Here is a 16,424-nt window from a genome sequence, read left to right as displayed (position 1 = left end):
TGTGCTTACAGAGTTGTGATGAAGATCAAATGGTATGTGTGTGCATACAATATATGTGTGTGTGTGTGTGTACACATGTGTGTATGTGTGCTTACAGAGTTGTGATGAACAAATGGTATGTGTATGCATACAATATATGTGTGTGTGTGTACACACATGTGTGTATGTGTGCTTACAGAGTTGTGATGAACAAATGGTATGTGTATGCATACAATATATGTGTGTGTGTGTACACACATGTGTGTATGTGTGCTTACAGAGTTGTGATGAACAAATGGTATGTGTGTGCATACAATATATGTGTGTGTACACACATGTGTGTACGTGTGCATATGTATGTACGTACACACATATATATGGATATTCATATATCTATACATATGCATATATATGAGTCAAAATACCTTTCAGACATTATCCTTGTCAAATTCTAAATGACTGTATTTGCATATGGAAAAGTCATGAATTCCACCGAGCAGTTAGCAATGACCTAGATGTTGTTTGCTTACATGCCGTTTCCCAGCACACTCATATACATGGGTGAGTGAGTGGAATTTAGAGATGAAAACTGGTAAAATCGCAAACACCAGAGTTACCAGGAAAATGACCATTGCCTGCTTTTTGGCCTGATCAGCAGAGATAGAACTATGGGAAGTATATTAAGTAGCTGAGTAGTTGCGGTGAGTTCTTTGATCAAGAGAACCCAGCCCTGAACCAGGAAAAGGGATCCCAAGTAAATACTAATCCTGAGTAGAGCAGCATTGAGGGGAGCCGTAAGTATCTGGTAATAACCATCAGAGTAATGTCTGGCAGAAGCTATGAGACCAAGGTCAGTGGGGCAGTGTAAGAATATCTACGTCTCAGTAGCATCAGAGGGATAGCATCTACACCCCAGTACCACTGAGGGTTTACATGTATTTTCTTAGTGTGGAGACCTGTGATGTATGTCCACTCTCTGTCCTGATGCTGTGTGTATTTGTGATGCTGTGTGATTAGTATGCCCCAGCTAGGGCATAAGGAAAGTTGCTGATTGTGGGAGGGACTATCCCATGGAGCATGCTTGGAGTTGTCCTTCTATATGAGCAAGGACCCCAACATATACAGGAAGATCTGCTGTACAGGTTCTTCGATCTGCTTTTCTAAAAGGAAAGCAACTTTTGAGGGGTCAACAACCACTTTGATCAAGCACATGTATCATTCACCTAGTTCAAGAGAGAAAATCAGCGCCCTGAACTTCAGGGAAAATACAGAGAAATCAAAGACCAACAGACATGCTTCCAACTGTCTAACATAAGGAGTACATACACCATAGATCAACAGACAGATCCAACTCTCTGACCATTACATATATACATAGTTACCAGAGAGGGAAGCACCAACATCTGGGTTTTCAAAGCCAGGGGACTGCCTAGTGGCTTCCCAGAGTCTCATCTGGCACACAAAGCTTCTTCCAAAAACTAAACCCCAAAGTAAAACCTCAACTTAGAGTATTTATACATTTTTTAGAGCCAGAGGGAATCACAACCCTTGAGAACCAGTGCCTCATTAACAAAAGGTGTGAGCCTTCCTACAAATCTTCCCAGGTCTATTAATGGGTAGGTAAGATCTTTTTTAATCACATTATTCAATCAGAGGCACTTGATTATACTAAACAAAAACAGCAAAAGATCCTACTTTGCTTGCCTTTAGACCTTCATGGTTCAGCTAAACAATGTGGAAGCTTTGAGATCTGCTTCAAACCTAGCACTGGGAGGGATTCCTTGATGGGGGAAGGAGCAGGGAGGGGGGAGGGAGAGGGATGTGAGGTACTGCATGAGCTAAAAAGAAGAGACAATTTCTGGTTCTACCTCTTAACTTTGACTCCACCGTATAGCAAGTACCCCACTCTACCCCCATGGGTAGTCTGGAAACAGATGTTACTATTTAGGAAAGTCAAAGATGCGAAATCATAAGCAGATTCTTCTTTTAAAAAACAAGGTGGCTTGTCCCCTGCTTTTCACGTTTAGTGTAAAGCCTTTGACTGATTCAATAGAAGTACTCAGGTCTTGTTCACACATAGTTCCTACTTCTGACTAGTTCAGTGGAGATATACTCTCACCTGAAAAATGTATTACTTTATAATTTCTGGAAGTCCATATTTCAAGTTCTCACTTGCACTGAGCGGTTGGGGCAAACACACCAAAATGGGGACCTTTATTTGTGTCTGTCCGTATATATGTGTACATACACATATATATACATATATAAACACACATATGCATGTATACACATATGCACACACATACATATTATATATGTGTTGTTATATACACATATTTAAAACCACACTAAGACCACTGGGGTACCATGTTTGTAGAGAATGTGGGGTAAGGCAGAAAATCCAACCAACACATCAGTAGTATGTGTAATATTTCAAACACATAGTTCACCCTCCTCTACAATGAAGCAAGATAAGATGCATTTTCTCAACTTTTCTCTAGGGTCAAGCTAGGTCATTATGATTATTTATCTTCAACTTAATTTTCTTTGTTTTTGTATTACTGTAGTCATTGCTTTGTTTATATTGTTGCAGTATATTGTTTTCCTGGTTCCATTTACTTCAATCTGCGTTAGTTAATATATCTTTATGTGAGGAATATGAAAATATTCATTGTTTCTTTTGGTGAAGTAATACCCTATTACATTAATGTATCACAATTTGTTTAGCCTTTCCCCAATTGATGCACACCTATTTTGTGTCCAGTTCTTTGCTATCCTCCAAAACTGCCACAATGAATGTTTTAGTATATGTGGGATCTTTGTTTCTAGCAATAGAATCTCTAGATCAAAAGGTAAGAAGATTTTAGTCACTCTTTAGGGGTAATTCCATGTTGCTTATTGAACCAATTTTCAGTACCACCAACTGCATTTTTGTCACTGTCTTCTGGCAACCCCTCCAGCATTTACTATTTCCATCTTTTGTCCTCTTTGCCAATTTTTTAAATGTGAGGTGAAAAGTCAGTTATTTTAATTTGCATTTCTTATTATTAGTAATTTGGAGAAATTTTTCACATGATTGTAAATTGCTTGCAATTTATCTTTTGAGAACTATTTGTCACTATCATCTGACCACTTATTCATTGAGGAATGACTTAGTCTTTTGTTTGTGTTAACTTTTTACATATTTTCAGATCTTTACTATACTTTAGATCTTTATCAAAGATAATTAATGCCATGAATTTTCCTCATAATCAGATTTTTGCATTTATAGTAGTTGCATCAATTTTGTTTATGCAAAAGTTTTTTAATTTAATGTAATCAAAATTAGCTATTTCTCTTTTGATGTCTTCTATCTCTTCTTTGGCTAAGAAGACTCCCTCAACTGTAGATGTGAAAGATACCTTTTCCTATATTTTAAAAATAATATGATCTTTCATATTAAAATTGAACATCTATTTAGAGCTTATTAAAGATTATGATGTGAGATGTTGGTTTAAACCAAATTTTTACAAAACTGTTTTTCAATTTTCCCAGAAATTCTTTTCTAATAGGGAATACTCACCCAAGTAATTTACGTTTGTGGGTTTATCAAACACTGAGTTATTAAATTCACTTATTTCTGATGCTTCCTTATTTAGTCTATTCAATCGATTTTACTTTTAAATTTTTACCTAATACCAAATAGTTTTGACAGATTGCTATTTTATAATATAACTGGAGGTTTGAAAGTGTTTTTTCTTCTTCATTTCTACTCCCTCCCCCATTTCCTTTGAGATTAGAGATTAGATTAATTCCTCTCAATGAATTTTACTCTGATTTGGTCTGTTGCTGTTCTACGTTCTTTGATTCAAAAAGCACCAAATCTGTAAGTTAATTTAGGTAGCCTTGTCATTTTGATTACTTCATCAAGGCCCAACCATGATAAATAATGTCACTGAAATTATTTAAGCCATTCTTTGTTTCTTTAAAAGCTATTTTAGAATCATATTTAATGTGTTTTAACATATTGATTCCCAAATATTTTATGAATCTTCTAGTTATTTGGAATGTTTTCTTCCATTTCCTTCAAATTTTCCATGAGATTTCTATCATTTCTTTCTGGGTTCTTTTTTTAATTGTTATCTAGAAAGACTGATGATTTCCGTAGATGTCTTTTTATCATACTACTTTCCTGAAGCTATTAATGAGTCAATTGTTCATTTTCTGTGATTTCCTAAGTAAGTCATCATGTCATCTGAAAATATAGATAATTATGTCTTTTCTCTCCTAATGTTTAATGCCTTTCATTTCTTTCTCTTCTATTACAGCTTTTGCTAGAATTTCTACAACTATGTCAAAATAAAAGTGGGTAGAGGAGGCATCCTTGTTTATTTTCTAGAAAAGCTCTTTTTCCTCATCCCAAATAATGTTAACTTTTGGTTTTTTATGATATTAAAAATGGCCCTTCTATAGCTTTACTTTTTTGGGTTATTAGAAGAAAAAACTGTACTTTGTCAAAGGTTTTTTCCCTGAATCTGTTGATATAATCATGTGGTTTTAAATTCTAAAAAATTTTAAATAGAATTCCATTAATTATTTTTTGAATAGTGGGCCATTATGTAAGCCTTGGTCAAATAAAACTTGGTTAAAGTGAATAATTTTTTTTTTTTTACTATATTGATAGTAGTGTTCAATAGAATTTCATTTAAAATGTTTGCATTAATATTCATTAATGATATTGAGCTAGATTCCCCCCCCCCCAAATATTTATTTCATCAAAGGAGTTTGGTATCATTTTTTTTCCATTTGTGAGGGTTTTTTTGTAGCATAGTTATTGCTTGCTCCTTAAATGTACAATAGAATTCATCAATATAAATCTGTGTGGACCAGCTTTTTTGTTTCCATATTTGGTAGTTCCATAGTAGCTTCTTCAAGTTAATTTTCTAAGATTGCATTGCTTATGGTCACTATTGTTAATTTTAGTATTTTGTCTTTTTTAGGCAACCATCCATTTCCTTTAAATTCTTTGGTTTACTAGCATAGAATTGCATGTAGTAGATTTTGACAAATAAAAATGATCTTACTTCATTTTTATTTTGATAATTTTGTTTTCCTCCTATTTTTGATTACATTAACTAAAGATTTGTCAATTTTGTTGGTTTTTTCAAAGAAACAGATTTTAATTTTTTTTATAATACCTGCAGTCTGATTTCCATTTTATCTATTTCTCCCATAATTTTCAAGATATCATTTTTGTACTTATTTGGGTTTTTTGGTTATTTTCTAGTTTTTTAAAGTTCCATGCCCTTTACCAGTTCTGACTTTTATCATTTTGGTAATGTTTTCAGAAATATTTCCTTTTAGGTTTGTTTTAATTCTAGTATGTTGTCTCATAATTATCATTCTTTTGCGTAGTTATTGTTTCTATTATTTGTTCTTTGATCCATTGTTTAGAATTTCATTATTAAGTGGATATTTAAGTCTGTATCTTTCACTTGTGTTTCTTGTATTAATTGCTATTTTTATTGCATTATTGTCTGTAAAAGATAAGCTTAATATTTATGCTATAAGAATATTCATGATTTCTTTGGGTCCTTGTACATAGTCTGTTTTTTTTTTTAATGGTACCTTGTGGTACACAGAAATGTACGTGTTCTTTAATATTCCTATTCAGTAAAAGTGTCAGGTCTTTCAGATATATAACATCTAACATATTTAATTCTATATATTGTTTTAAATTTCTTTCTGTTAGATTTATCCAGTCCTGAAAAGTTAAAGTCTGCTATAATTGTGGTTTCTACTTTGTATTTTTGCAATTCATTTAACTTTAACTCTTTGAATTTAGATGCTTGGCATCATTTCATCATCTATGGTGCCTTTATATGTAATGCAATTTCCCATATTTTGAATAGTAAGAGACTAAACCTGTGATTTTATTGGTACAGGGAAGTCCCAGGTGAAGAAATATCTCTATTACTGCAGGTTGGTACCTTCTCTGCAGTTTATAGTCTTAAAGAATTGTCTAGAGCATTCAGGGGTTAAGTGACATGCCCAGCATCACACAGGTGTCAGAGGCAGGATGTAAACCCCTCTTTTACTGGTTTTAAGACCAACTCTAGATCTACTTCCTCCATGCTATCTTTCTGTCCACCATAGCACTGTAAATTTTTGCCCTTTGCCTTGTTAGATAATATCATTGCACTATTGCTTTTTTTGGAATCACCTGATAACATTTGTTCCAGCCTCTCATGTTTACTCCATATGTGTCTTTATTTGTTAAATATGTCCTGTATAGAGAAAAAGGTCAGGTTTGGTTTTCTTATGTATTCTGTCTTGCTCTGTTATTTATTGGATTGTTTAATCCATTGCCATCTAAGATTATGATCTTTTTGGCTTATGTGTTCCTCCATTTCTTTAATTTGCATTGATTTTTATTCTATTCCTTAAATCAGCATTTTGTCACTAAAATTAATTCTGCTTATATTACTTCAATTCTGGTCTATTCCCACAACTTCCCCTTTCTTATTTCCCACTTCTATTTACTTATCCTATCCTTAGTTTCCTTGAGTTTGCTTAAATGTTAATTTCCTTTTTTATTCACTGATTTATCTATTTCTCCTTCTAGCTTGATTTTCTCTTTTGTTGCCCAACTAAGCATGTGGTTCAAAAATCTTTCCTTCCCACTCCCCACCACTTCTTAGTTTAACTTTTTTTGTCTGGTGCATTTTTTTTTTTTTTAGTCAGTAACCCAGAAAAAGATGATTGCATATGAAACTACATATCTCTTTTATGCACTATTTGTTTTTTAAGTTATATTCAGCAAATTAGTTCCAAAGGAATCTTGTTTATTTCTCTCCGGATTTTTTCTCCTTTCAAAATGTTTCACTGACTCTCCTTTCTTTTCATCTTTTTTTTTTTTTGCGGGGGAAATCATTGTCGGTAGCCTCACAAGAGTTCTCCCCCTGCCCCCGACCAAGTCCTCCCTCATAACAAATAATTAACCTCGTACCTGAGGTCTGTCACCTCACTTTGAAGAGGTAGAAAGAATATTTTATAACTGTTCTTCTGGAATTGTGATTGGTTACTGCTTTAATTAGAGTTCTGAAGCCTTTCAAAATTATTTTTCTTTATAGTGGTATTGTCATTGAATAAATAATTGTTTTCCTGTTTTTCTCACTTCAGTCTGTATCACTTCACTGAATCACACTTTACTCTGAAGATGTCATATAAGCCTTCCTAGGTTTTTCTGAACTCATCTCTTTCATCCTTTCTTATGGTGTAATAATATTCCATTCCATTCATATTCTACAATCCGTCAATTGATGGATACCCCTTAGTTTCTAGTTCTTTGCTACATCAAAAATATTGCAATAACTTTTTTTGTACTTATGGATCTTTTATCTCATCTCTTTGGGGTATATGCCTAGTAGTAGTATAGCTGTGTCAAAGACTATATGCATACAGTTTAGTTTACTTTTTAGATATAGTTCCAAATTGCTTTCCAGAATGACTAGATTGACCCACAGCTTGTTATCCCCTTTTCCAAAGAGACTTTTTAAAAAATTTTGCTCATTTCCATATTGCTCCCCTTCTAATTCCATTCTATTCCATATTCTCCTCTTCTAATATATTCTGACTATGATAATCTAGGTCTCCCATTGCATCCTGGACCATTTGCAGTCATCCTGATGAATATCTGGTCACTGGATCCAGATGGCTCAGGAGGAGAAAGTGAGGCTAACGATCTTGCACAGCCCTCCCTCGCTCAAAACAAAGTCCAGTGCAAGTCTCTGATGGCACGGTCCTCTTCGAAAACGATGACTGACAAGCACAAAAACAACAACAACAGCAGTTCATAGGTTATAACCTTACTTGTACCTTCTCTGAGTCCCTCGTGCAGGTAGAGTTTCTAGGACAACAAATTTGAGTTTACTCCTCTATCCTACTTCTGTGTTAATGAATTTGTAGTTCTTAAACCTTTCTCCTTTTCTTCCCCACTGTGTCACACTCTTAGAAATAGAAATTCATTAAGGAAACAAATTGGAAATGGAATTCAAATGGAAGCATTGTCATGTGATGAAAGTCATTCTGTATTTTGAGACATAAGCCCTCATCATGACCATTCACTTCTTCTAAGAGCAGGATATTTTGTTTGTATTTCCACATTTCATCTGCCTCCTTCATTTTTGACTGCCTCTGGTGACTCAGATGTCCCCAGTACTGCGGTGGAATGCAGTTCTTTAATGCAGTTCTGTCTTAGAGGTTGTCCCTTAACATTCAAATTCTTTTCAGGTGCAACCTCTTTTAAAGTGCCCAATTCTTATCACAGATGCACATCTTCCCCTTCTCCACATGGCAAGATTCTTTTTCTTCTTTTTTTAAAATAATAAGTAAACTTACTTATTTTTGTTTTCAACATTCACTTCCATAAATTTTCTCCCCTTCCTTTCCCCTCCTCTCCAAGACAGTATGCCATCCCATATAGACTCTACATATACATTCCTATTAAACATATTTTCACATTAATTATGTTGTATAGAAGACAAGACTCTTTATGGCCTCCTTCATTTTCAGCCTTTTTATTGGTTGAGAAACTGAAGTGCAGATAAGTGGGACTGTGGAGTTGTTAAGACTATGAAAGGGCAATTGAGTTGAATTTTCAACTTATTAAGAGGAGATAATTGACTGTAAAACTTTTAACAAGCTGCTTAGGGTTGATATGTAAACACTCACAAATAGTTCCCCTAAAAAAGGATAAAAATCTTAATCTGTATGGAAAATAAGGGAAATTTTGCCATGACATACCCTGATTTCATGATATTTATATTTCAGTATTGGGCAAATGACTATTATCTGTATTTTAAGTGTAGGCTAATCTTCCCCAATGAAAAGAAGATAAATTGACTCAAAGAATGCCTCTTCACACTCCAAGTTATTAGGATGAGTGAATATAGAATATATTCTATTTTAGATATAGATCTAGATATAGAAATTAGGTTTCAATGGAAAAGGAGGTTGGAGATCTGAAGAGGAAGAGACTTGACCCTTTTCATGATACTGGAGAGAATATTACACAGAGAGGAAAGGATAGGAAAAGTAGGTGCCTGTACTTATAAATTGCTTGGCTCGGTGCTTGCAAAGACTTTTCCCAACCTAAAGGGATGCACTCTGATGCACTTTGTAAAACATTTGTTTGTTTGTTTAATTTGCTTAACTTTATATTTTAGGAGAGTGCAATTTTTCCCTTTAAGTTTGGGATAACATAAGAACTGTGCCCTATGGACTTTTTTGAGACTCTTTAGTCCAAGGCACTGGAGACAACAATCAAAAGGAAAATGGTTAAGCCTCCCTAGCACCCAGAGAACACAGCACAGCCAACATACATCTGAGCTGGTTTGCTAAGGTCAGCAAACATTTAATTGAGGGAAGAGTTTAACAGAGGCACAGAGCATGCTCAGATTTGCCCTTCCTGGTAGGCTGTACATAACATATACTGATGTTCTCTGCCTGCTTCCAGTCTGCCACGTGGAGCTTTGGGGTCCTGCTTCCAACAATTTGAGACTGAGGGGCTTGTATTGTGTGATGACGAGTTCTCTAATTGGCTGCTGAGTCTGAAGAATGGATAATTCACAGAATCACAAAAGCACAGACTCAGGGGTTGCTGAACTGAAATGTTTACTCCCTTGAGTAAACAAAAGGACCAACTTGCCTTATGTCACTTTTTTTCCTTTTTGAGTATGAATGAGGCAGGGCTACTTTGAGCTGTTTTCCCTAGAGCTCTTTTGGGGAACAGTGACTTCCCTGTGTCCCAACTTGCAATGGATTTGACAACACATGGCTGGCTCTGTCTCTTATCATTTGTTCTCAAGTATCCCAAGATTACTTGTTTGATAGACTTATCCAAGAGGTTGCTTCACTTGGGAGATTCAAGAGGCCTATAGGTCAGTGAAGGCAGCATTAGTGATTGTGTCCATTGAAGGCAAAGGAGCAGTTGTGACTGATGGCAGTGGAAGCAGCTGCCCCAAGAACAGAGAGACACACTAATGATAGATGGCTTCAAGAAGTATTGACTCATCATGATAGAGGGAAATTCTGATTCGAGTTAAAAAAAAAATTTTCTTTCCATGTGGTAATGTAAACAGTTCAGGTTTAGAGAGTCTTGTATGATATTTCTTTCCTGTTTACCGTTACATGCTTCTTTTGATTCTTGTCTTGGGAAGTCAAATTTTTCTATACAGATCTGGTCTTTTCCTCAACAAGAATGATTGAAAGTGGTATATATCATTGAATGACCATTTTTTCCCCTGAAGTATTATACTCAGATTTGCTGGGTAGGTGATTCTTGGTTTCAATCCCAGTTCCTTTGACTTCTGAAATATCTCATTCCAAGCCCTTCAATCCCTTAATGTTGAAGCTGCCAGATCCTATGTTATTCTGATTGTATTTCCATAGTATTCAAATTGTTTCTTTCTAGCTGCTTGCAGTATTTTCTCCTTGATCTGGGAACTCTGAAATTTGGCCACATTATTCCTAGGAGTTTCTCTGTTCAGATCTTTTTCAGGAGGTGATCAATGAATTCTTTCAATATTTATTTTGCCCTCTGGTTCTAGAACATCAGGGCAGTTTTCCTTGATAATTTCATAGAAGATAATGTCTAGGCTCTTTTTTGATCATGGCTTTCAGGTAGTCCTGTAATTTTTAAATTATGTCTCCTGGATCTATTTTCCAGGTCAGTTGTTTTTCCAGTGAGTTGTTTCATATTATCTTCTATTTTTTCAAATTTTTGGTTTTGTTTACTAACTGCTTGGTTTAACTCAAAGTCATTCGTTTCCCTGAACTCAATTCTCTCAACGAATTATTTTGTTCAGTGAGCTTTTGAACCTTCTCCTCCATTTGGCTAGTTCTGCTTTTTAAAACCTCCTTCTCCTCATTGGCTTTTTGGACCTCTTTTTCCAATTGAGTTAGCCTCTTTTTAAAGCTGTTATTTTCCTCAGCATTGTTTTGGTTCTCCTTTAGTAAGCTGCTAACTTGCTTTTAAGGTCTTCTATTGCCTGAGCCCAATTTAAGCCCCCTTTGGAGGCAGGTGCCTTGACTTCCTCTGACAGTATGCCTTATTCTTCCTCATTCGAAAGGATGAGGGGAGACACCTGTTCCCCAAGAAAGTAACCTTCTATGGTCTTATTTTTTTTTCCCTTTTTGGGCATTTTCCCAGCCAGTTACTTGACTTCTGAGTTTCCTCTCCACAACCACCTTGCCTCCAGTTCCGCCAAGCCAGCACTTGGGGGCTGAGATTCAAATAAGCTGCTGCAAAGCCTCGGGGGCTTTCAGCGGGGGCGGGGCTGCTATTTGGTATGAGATTAAGTTCAGCTCAGGTCGAGGCAAGGCCACCACATAGGGTTCAGTTCTCTTAGGGGCTTTCTGATGAGACCTTTAACAATGGATGCGGGCTGCTGCCTGCTCTGGGAGCCCCATCTGCTGCTGCCTCTACTGCTGCCACCTGAGGAGGCCTGAGTTATGGGGACACCCTGCTCCCCTCTCGGCCAGCCGAAAAGACCCTCTCACTGACCTTTGGCACCTGTGGGTTGAGGGATCTGCGCTGCTGCTGAAGATTCTGTCCCTAAAGCCTACTCAGATCGGCTCCTCTTGGTGCCACGTGGCCAAGGCAGGGCTGGGCTCTGCTCTGCGTCTGGCGCATGGCAGACCTTTCCCTTCAGTCTTTCAGGTCTCTCTGGGACAGAAATCTCCTCCACTCCATTGTTCTGTGGCTTCTGCTGCTCTAGAATTTGTTGAGAGTTCTTCTTTACAGGTATTTTATGGGCTGTGGGGTAAGAGCTAAGCATATGTGCTTCTTTCTACTCCACCATCTTGGCTCCTCCACCCTGACTCGGAAATTCTGGCTATAGCCCTTTGGAGCCCAGCAGACACCAGCACCTAAAGGGAGCATTATGAGGATTCCAGCAAGGGAGAAAGAACATCCAGTACCAGAAGTTGTGCAAGGTACCCCTTTAACACCTTTATTCTCTACATGTATTTATTACCACTATATTTTAAATTCATGCTCACTTTTCCTTTGGTGTTTGTATACCTGTGGGAGACTGTGTTCCACATTTTGGGGAAAACATTTTCTCCTAACTGTTCTTATTATACAGCTTTTAATACAAGTTAATTTTCTACTGATTGATTGCTGATGGGGAAACACATAGGAGGAGTTGAGGAGATACAGCATTAGTGACATACCTATCTGCCCAGATCACTCCTAGAGCTCTAAGAGTAGTTGCTGTGCTCTAGGGACCCCTAACTATGAGTGCAAATGAGGCTTGGAGGAGTGGCCCAGGAGGGCATATTACATATGTATCCCTAAAATTCAGATGAAACTCATGACTGGACCACACCTCCAAATGGGTATGACATTAAAAAAAAGAATAGATAAAATTGAGGTGGGGTGGCATTTTATATTGAGAACACAGATTTATGTGAGGAAATCTAGAGCTAGAAGAAGGAAATTTGACAGAAAGTATTTGGGTGAAGGTCAGTGGAAAGAGAAACAGACAAAATTTTGTCATTGGAGTATTCTCCACTCTACCTGGGCAGAAAGAGGAAATAGATAAGGAATTTAGGAAGTAGATCACAAGCCTTGCACAGAGGAATGATATAATAGTGATGGGAGACTTCAGTTATCCAAACATGATCTGGAGCTCTCTCTGATAAAGAGAAAAGTAACAAATGACTTCTTGGCTTACTTTAGTGATAATTACATTCTTCAAAATATGGAGGAAACAACAGGGGAAATTCTTATTAATAGGGAAGAATGGTTTGCTGGGATGCAAAAGATGGAAAATGTGGGAGGAGGTGACAGTTTTTTTCTAGAATATTGACAGAGAAAGAGAAGAAATTCAGGTTTATAACATGCACCTTTGATTTGTGGAAAGCAGATTTCAAAGGGTTCAAAGGAAATATTGGTAGGATCTCATGAACTGAAATGCTACAAAGGAAGGAAATTCTGAAAACACAAAGGGAAGCAATTCCCAAGAGGAGGGAAAGTGGGATTTATCATAGAATGATGTAGACCCACAAGGAACTCACCAACCAACTTAAATTTTAAAAAAGAAAAAGGAAAAAGAATTTACAGAAGATAAAAGCAAGGCCAAGTAAGAAGATGAATATACAAGCATGGCATGGTCCTATTCAATAGTGTCATGAGTTCTAAAGCTCAGAATCAGCTAGGGCTGATAAGAGAAACAAAGAACAGCAAAAATAGTTCATAGAACAAAGATAAATGACAACAGAGAAAAGACAAAGCTACTTAATTCTAATTTAGCAAAGGGGATAGAGAACTGACCTTAAAACCAAGAAGACTTTGGTTCAAGTTCAATTTCTGAAACATACTGGCTTTGTGACCCTGGCAAAGGCAACTTTCTAAGACTCTAAATTGTAGAGAAGATACTAATCTGCATTGGCAGAAGAAATTCCTCCCTAGGAACTCCCACTCTCGATGAAATTACAGGTTTAATCCTTATCTCTATACCTTTCTCTGCTAAGGATAATGACCACTGGAAACAGTAGAACAAAGATGACTAAGAAAGAATGGACACTGAAGATCATGAAGAAGATGGTAAGATAATGCCTACTTGCTCTTGATGAATTCTGGTCACTTGATCCAGATGAAGTACATCCTCCATACTGAAAAAAATGGCAAATGCCATTGTTGAGCCAATGTCAGTGATATTTAAAAGATCATGAAAAACAGGAGAGGTCCATGATTGGAGAATAGCAAATCCTGTTTTTTCACAAAAGAGAAAAGAATAGTGTGCAAACCATAGACCAAGGAACTTGATTTCAATCCCTAGGAACATTCTAAAATATATCATTAAAGTGATGGCAGGTGAATGTTCTAGAAAGGGAAGCCCAGATTACAAAGAACCAGAATGGTTTCTTCAAGGACAGATCATACCAAACTAACCTCATTTATTTTGATAGGGTTGGTAACTTAACAAATGAGGGAGATGTTATGAATATAGCTTATCTAAATTTTAGTGAAGTGTTTAAAAAATATATATATATTATATACTCATATATATCCCTATATCATACTATCCTTGTTGGAAAGATGACAATATGTGGACTAGATGATAATACATAATACACTTAGATGGAATCAGAACTGGTTGATTGCTGGTCTCAGAGTAATTGTTAATGATTTAATTTTAACATGGTAGGAAGTCTTCAGCAGACTACTCTAGGGATCTCTGCTTGGCCCTGTGCCATTAAAGATTTTTATCAATGACTGATATAAAGACGTAGACAGTAAGGTCAGTGGATTTGCAGAGGACACAAAACAGGGTCCATAGAGTCAGGATTCAAAAAGATCTTATATTGGGTTGAGTCTAAAAAGACAGACTTCAAAAGAAATGACTTTAAATCTTATACTTGGGATTAAAAAAACCTTTACCAATACAAAATGGCAGATACATAGATAACAATTGTGGGAAAAGATCTGAGGGTTTTAATAGACTACAAGCTTGCTATGGATCAGGAATCTGATGGAACATCCAAGAAAGCTAATGCAATCCTGGGCCAAATTAAGAGGCGCATATTTTCTAGGTGATCCAGTGATTAGAGTACTGAACCTAGACTCAGAAAGGCCTGAATTGAAATCCTGCCTTACATATTTACTAGCCAGGCACCTAGTTTCCTCCCAGATTCTAGTTCCTAGCATACTGTGGGCCCTTAATAAAGGCTTGGTTTTTTTTCTTCCTTCCTTCCTTGGCATAAGAAAGTGACAGATGCTCTTTATTCTGCCCTTGTCAGACCTCATCTAGAGTACTATGTTCATTTCTGGATATAATAGTGTTAAAAGATTTTTGATAAGCTAGAGAGGGTCCAGAAGAAGGTTATCAGGAGGGTGAAGGGCCTTGAATCCAGTTTATGCGAAGATGAGTTTAAAAGAACTAGGCAGAAGAAAAGGCTGCAGGAGGAACATGATAGCCATGATCATGTATTTGAAGGGCTATTGTGCAAAGAAAGGATTAATCTGTTCTGTTTGACCCCAAAGGACAGAACCAGGAACAATGGATGGAAACTGCAAAGAAGAAATTTCAAACTTGAGGATGGGAAAAATTTCCTAACAATTAGAGGTGGTCCAATAATGGAATGGACTGTCTCTAAAGATGCTGGTTGTCCTACATTGGGGGTCTCAGAGCTGAGGGTGGATGATACCTTGCAAACTTATATCATAGGGAGGATTCCTTTACACATGGGTCTGACCAGATAGCTACTGAGGTCCTTCTGGCTCTCAAACTTTGTGATTCTGTTATTATTTCATAATCTTGGGGAGGGGTCTGAATTTTCTTTTGCATTGAGAATTTTGGTTCATCTTCCGTTATACTATAAAAGTAGTTCATTATGTCCTAACCCTTCTTACATTGTATCTTTACAATCCTCTCTGTTGCTTTATCTGCTTGTCAGCTGTATTTTTATTTAGGTTTTCTCCCTTAGATTTTTAGTTTACAGCTTCTTTATCAATTTCTCAATTGCTTTTCTCTGATCCCTTATTATTCTATGACTCCTCCCCCTTCCACTGCTGTACAGATGGCCCTAAGACTGGGCTTTATACTCAGCTTCCTTATGCTGTGTGCTTTGGCCTGGGGGATGTTACATTTTCAGTGTGAATATTTTACACCTCGGAAATCAGCAAATTTTACATTTCAGAACTTAAGTTTGTTGTTTTGTTGATTGTCTAAACTTAAGAAAGTGACGGAGGAAATGTTAATGCAAATCAAACTGTAAAGTGTTTATTTTTCTACTTAAATATTTCTATATTTATATTTATTTAAATTTATTTTTCCTGAAAACCATCATTAAACATTTACCAGAATAGCCCTGACTGTGGTGGCTTAGCCCAGACCACTTCCAAGAAGAGGCCTAGGCCCTGCTAGATTTCCAGTGCCCTTTCCTTCCATTATGTAGAAGCGATTCCCCCTCCACTAGGCTCTGGGTGCCTTAGGCATTTACTAGCTAAGTGATGCTGAGTGATTCTTTGCCTCATTTCTTACCTAGCATTAAATCACTGAATGGGTGTTGTCTCAGTCAAACTGAGACCTGGAAAAGACTTTAGTTTAAAAAACCAAGGTCTCCCATTGCATCTGGGGCCATCTCCAGTCATCCTAGTCTATATCTTGCCTCTAGACCCAAATGGCTCTGGAGGAGACAGTGAGGCTGGCAACCTTGCACAGCCCTTCCTCACCTAAATTCCAATTCACTTGCAAGTCATGATATCACCTTCCTGCTGTCTTGGTCCTCTTCGAGAAGGACACATAGCAACAACTCTTCTGCATTGCTTACATTTTCCATATTACCTTCTCCTCCTTTTGCTGCCCCTTTCTTTCGTGTGGCTTAGCACGTTGCTCATTATACTGGCTGTGTTGGCTGCCTGTAATGGGTGAGGAGGCACCTTGGAAAAACTAGGC

General features: G+C 36.9%; 2 long non-coding RNA genes across 2 annotated transcripts in view; both read left to right on the top strand.

Annotated features, from left to right (window-relative positions):
• LOC140513636 (uncharacterized) overlaps positions 1 to 16,424 on the top strand; it is a 67,547-nt gene that overhangs the window by 26,599 nt on the left and 24,524 nt on the right. The gene's annotated exons all lie outside the window — the stretch shown is intronic.
• Positions 78 to 16,176, top strand: LOC140513637 (uncharacterized). The gene is made up of 2 exons (XR_011970263.1): positions 78 to 11,955; positions 13,498 to 16,176. It is a non-coding gene; the product is annotated as an uncharacterized lncRNA (long non-coding RNA).

This window comes from Notamacropus eugenii, chromosome 7 (genome assembly GCF_028372415.1).
Source record: "Notamacropus eugenii isolate mMacEug1 chromosome 7, mMacEug1.pri_v2, whole genome shotgun sequence".
NCBI classification, from domain to species: Eukaryota; Metazoa; Chordata; class Mammalia; order Diprotodontia; family Macropodidae; genus Notamacropus; species Notamacropus eugenii.
Note: the sequence above shows the minus strand (reverse complement) of the source record. Positions and strands in the feature narration are given on the sequence as shown.